We start from the raw sequence: 5,377 nt of genomic DNA on the forward strand, positions 1-5,377 counted from the left end.
TTCAGAGATCTTTAAAGCAAAGAGCACTTCGCATATCTGTCCAACAGTCCACAACTAAATGACTATGATTCATTCACTAGATGGGAAGAAAGTTCCTTGATATTAGGCTTGAAAGCAATCTGTCATTATACTGGCACATTAGCTTTGTTCAAATTCATTTGTGAGATTCTTTGCAGGAAATAGTGGCTAATAAAGTAAGGAAATGATAGAAGAATATTGAGGCCCTATTAAATCATTAAACCCAATTCCTTCTCAAATACAATAAAGGCTTTGAAAAGCTAGACAACAGTCTATAAAGTTGCATTTATATTCTAAGAAAAATAATAAAGAAAGTCTGCCTCCATAACATTGGGTCTTAAAACACAAGGAATGGTTTCAGTTGTCATTCGCTTTCCAAAGCTGGTGTGACCGATACCATCAGATGTCTTTTCCACTAATATAACCTCAGGCCTAAGACATAGGTCAAAATCCCACACTCTCAAAATAAGGCCTGGGATTGCATGATTTATAATGTGCTGATCAAACTCAAATAGCTGTCTTGTGCTTTGTTAAATCCTGCAGAGCTTTGGCTGAGGTCTGGATAAACAGCTGAACTTTAGGTTGATAAAATACTTTGTGAACTTATAGTATAGAGTGTTATGTACAAATAATAGTCTTCAGAATCTCTATGTTTTATGGCCCAGGTTTCTAACTTCCTCATGGGAATTATATTAGAAAAGTCAGTATAATGCATACTTGCAGACAGGGACATAGACTAGGAAGGCTGGATTAAGAAAAAAAAAAATCAGGAAAAAAAAACAAAGAAAGGGGAAACGGATGAGAAAATATTTCAGAGAAAGTATAAATATGTAATCTTGTGATTTTTGGTAGTTTCTTATCTTGAAATGATTCTTCATTCTTGTCATTTGGGAATCCATTCTCTTCATCAAATTCATGAACACTTTCTTGCTAGAACTATTTATATTTTAAAAAGCAAGACTTTTCTCTAAGCTTTGAGAAACACAAGGCAAGGGAAGGCAAGGCAAGACATGTTACCTCTCATGCAAATAGGTGTAACACATATTCTGCAGTGAATGGCAGGTTTTTCATTCTCTGTAGTACACTCAGAATTTCATCTACAAATTGGTTTTTATATATGTATTTATTTTCTTCCAGTACTAGTAGTATGTTAATGCATGTATACTTTTTTCTAAGAACTAGAACCCAGTATACAGTTTCTGATGTGGCAAGAGGTTGGCTGTGCAGCAGTAATAGTCCTACATAAAAATTACCTTCCTCTCTTTTTTATTTTAGAGATGGGAGAAGCTCTTTTTTTTTTTTTTTTTTTTTTTTTTTTTAAAATTATGAATACTGGAGAAAAGTGACTAAAAGATTGATCTCCTGGTTTGTCTACTTTATGGACAACCAAACAGAAACTACGTTTCACATGGGCACCAACCTGTGGGTATTGGAGGAAGGCACGGTCTGACAGCTCACTGTGCATCTCTGTGGGCACTCCAAGCCCACTCTGTGGGCTCCGTGGCAGTCCCACGAGGCCTTTTATTTTGCTAAGAGCTACCTCCTTGTGAGCACATGCAAAGACAAAGTACATGAGCAGCTGCTGCACAGGAAAATTGTGGAGCCTTGTTCAGCCAGAAGCAAAATTAGCACCTTCATCTTTCATAGATCTATGTGTTAGCCATGTTCCTTGGGGAGCACCTTCAGCCTGGGATTCTTTCACATCATACCACCTTCTGGGCTCAGTAACTAAACCCAGACAGTGACCTTAGCAGGGAATGGCTTTAGGATGTTTTTATGTTTAAATCCTAGGTATGTAAAAGAATGTTTTTACAGTGTAATCTTCTTCTAAAGTTAACATTTATCCAGAAGTGACATATACATTGAGTTTCTGAAAAAAATACTTTCATATAGGATTTCAATAGCTGTTGATATAAGATTTATAATTTAGACACCTTATTTACATCTCCTAACATATAAGAAAATACTGCCATCTGTTGTTACATACAGTAAGTGCAGCTGCTTTCTACAATTAATGTTTCTTAGACAAGTTTCACATCCCTCTGCTTTATCTTTGCTGCTTTAACAACTCACTATTCAATTGTTTTCTGGAAAAGCTGTGCAATTCCTGTCTCACGTTAGAGTAGGCTAATGAATTTCAATATGTTTACGTGGTTAAACGTTGAAATAAGCATAATACTTTTATTTTTCAGTAGTGGGCTTGGTTAAGGATTTGGGGGAATTACGTCATTGAACAAAGGGTGATTTCTATAACCATTAGACATTAACTATTGGGGTAGCTAACAACCAGGCTGCAGAGAAAAATCAGTGCATTTAGTGCTGACACTGTTACTTAAAAAGCCTGGACTCTTACCTTGATACTGTAATGAAGCAAATGGCCTGAGGTAACTTGTGGAAAGTTTAGAATTTGCAATACAGAAGAACCTGTGAAGAATGATAATCTTATTGTAACACGTGCTCTTTCTAAATACATCTAACTAATCTAACATCTTTTTAATACATCTAACAAATTATTTTAAATTTTTATATAATATAATTTTCCTGATTTTTTTCCCCATTCAGATACTTAGAGTCATCATTTAATCTCTTAATGACCAAGAAAAAAAATAATCCTTGTGAAACAAAAATCCTTCAACAAGGGGCATGAAATTTACAATCTTCTGCTTTGTTCATAGTTTATTCCAATTAGGTTGCACATATTTAGTTTCTCAGGTTACACTGTACTGTATTGTTTTACTAAAAAATGTCAAACACAGGTAGTATATGAAGGAATGGAGGGAAAAATTTGGTTGCATTTCAGAGGACTGTGGGTCTTTCAGTGCAACCATCTGCATTTGAAACTTTTCCTTTGAATTCTTACAGACACATTTGATGGGAGAGAATATGATACAAACTAGGTTTCAGAAAAGGAGAGCAAAAATCTGTGATCAGTGCAAGTTTAACCCGTTCTTTCAACAGCACTTAAAAATTGTTCTGGTTCTGAATTTCTGATTAAATGTCTTCTGCTTTACTTTCACCACCCTCATCTTTCCTATTCTTTCTCAGCCTTTTGCTGTGCTCTTTATTTCTTTCCCTCTGGTTTTAACCTATAACTTCTTGAAAATTTGACAAGCTATCACTTAGCATGAGAAGCTGATAGAATGCAAAAGCTACAAATACTTCAACATAGCTGCCAGCTTGTTCTTGTTATTTTTTGTTAATAATGTGTAATTTCCAAAAGGCACAAGCAAAATGTCTTTCTTACAGATATGGACAGCACAATCTAATCAGGGTGTTCACAAGGCTTTTATTCACAAAGGTTAAGCTGATGGAGACTAATCTACAACCAGCAAAAGTGGGCTTCGCATTATGATTTATCCATAGGGCACTGAATTACTGTATTAACCATAGAGGGAGTCTAGGAAGATTAGCCTCATCAGATTAAAGCTAGTTTTTTGGACAGTCACTGTAGAAATACCATGTTAGTATGAGATCTATATGTAGCTGCCTTTATAGTATTTTATAGATGTATATCTCTGCTAAAATTTATGCATCACAGCTGCTAATATGACTGTTCTGGATTACTTACAGACCATGATCTAAATTGTTTTCTATACTGTTACTTTTTTCTTTTGTTTCTTCCTCCAACTCCTTATTTTATTTTTTCTTCAGAAGTAGAACATCTGTCTAAAGGAAGTCTGTCTCCAGCTGCATTTGCCTTTTACTTCTATAACTTACTATGAATACAAAGATGCATAAAGTGAATTACAAAACATTGCTAAAGTATTGACAAAAACAATCTGGTGTCATTGTATAAAAGCGAATAAGATTTTTTTTTAAAAGGTTGATAATTTTGAATATTTATCTCAACTTCCTATCCTTCAGAACACTTTGTAAACTTTTAAGATATAGTTATCATTGTACCTTTTTTTCTCCATCTATACCCTAAAACCCAGAACTGAAAACTAATTCTGAGACAGATACTAACAAAATTACAGGATTATTCTGCATGTACATCATAAGTGAGATTTGGATGTGTTTAAGCCATGTCAAGGTTTTCATTTTAATTTTCTGCACCTGGAAATGGGCACCTGATGAACCCAAAATGAAGCATTCCCTAAAGCAGATGCAGATGAATGCAGTGTAATTCCCTACACCTGGGCTGATGCATCCCACCCTAGATTTCTCCTGATTACAGGCTCAGTGCAGCTATCATTAGAGTACAGGGCACTATCGGGCTCTACACAACAGAGTCCACTTCTTAAGCATGGCTGGAGGAATTGCTCTCTATATATGATGGTAGAAAGGGCACCTATTCAGGGAGTGGGAGACCATCTGCTGCCATTTGGGAATGCCCAGCTGTCTTGCTGAAGAGGTGCTATTGTATAGAAACCTCCCACCACCCCAATGGAAATGACATGAAGCAGCAAAACATTATGGTGTGCAACTGTAAATAGGAGATGCAGATTCAGGTTCCTTCTCCCACAATTCTGGTACATATTTTCTGAAGGCTGTTCTGGTAGCAGAAATGGAACTTAGGTATAACCATCTGTTCTGGAAGGCTAATCTTGTATATAAAGTTGTGTTACCAGTTTTATATCAGTATCCAGTATTTGTTATCGAGGATGCGCAACATGCGGGTTTCTGTTGGCGTTGGAAGTGGCTAGGAAGGTTATGCATTTATTACTAAACTTTAAAAACACAATAGCAATCTGAAGACCTTGACTCTAGCAGGACAGTCAGTCCTGGCTGATCAGACCTGCAGTGCTATGCAATGGACTTCAACAGTATTCTCCAAACTCTACTTTGGACAAAAACATGAGATAAAGAGTATACTGTTCTTCCCTCTCAGTGCTGGGAAATGAAATCAATCTAATTCTTGCAGCAAGGCAAGAGGATGTTAACATTCAAACATGCAGAAGGCTTTTCATTATTATTTTATATATATATATATATATATATATATATAAATCACTGCATTTGGGCACTGAGCTTGCTTAACATGAGAAGATATCTACCTGCTCTAGCATCAAAAACATCAATATTTCATTTATGCACAGTAAGTATTTGCAGCATTTAGAGAATATGTGAAACAACTTAGAATTCTCTGATTCTGGTTATTGAGTGATTATAAAGTTTGTGAACACAGACAACCTTTTTCCTGAAGAAATTCACTCTGAGAAGTTTGTCTGTGGATTGCCTATACCGAGAAACAGTGATGATCTTTTGATTCCAGAAAAGCGAACAGGAACCTGACTTCTTACCACAGAATTTGAGTATACTCACTTCTTAAGGTTTACATGAGATATTAACAGCATTTACAAAAATATAAAGTGTTTGAATTCAGTAAAAAGTTTACCAAATTTAAATTACATTCAAT

The sequence above is a fragment of the Cygnus olor genome, chromosome 5 (assembly GCF_009769625.2).
Source record: "Cygnus olor isolate bCygOlo1 chromosome 5, bCygOlo1.pri.v2, whole genome shotgun sequence".
Taxonomy (NCBI): domain Eukaryota; kingdom Metazoa; phylum Chordata; class Aves; order Anseriformes; family Anatidae; genus Cygnus; species Cygnus olor.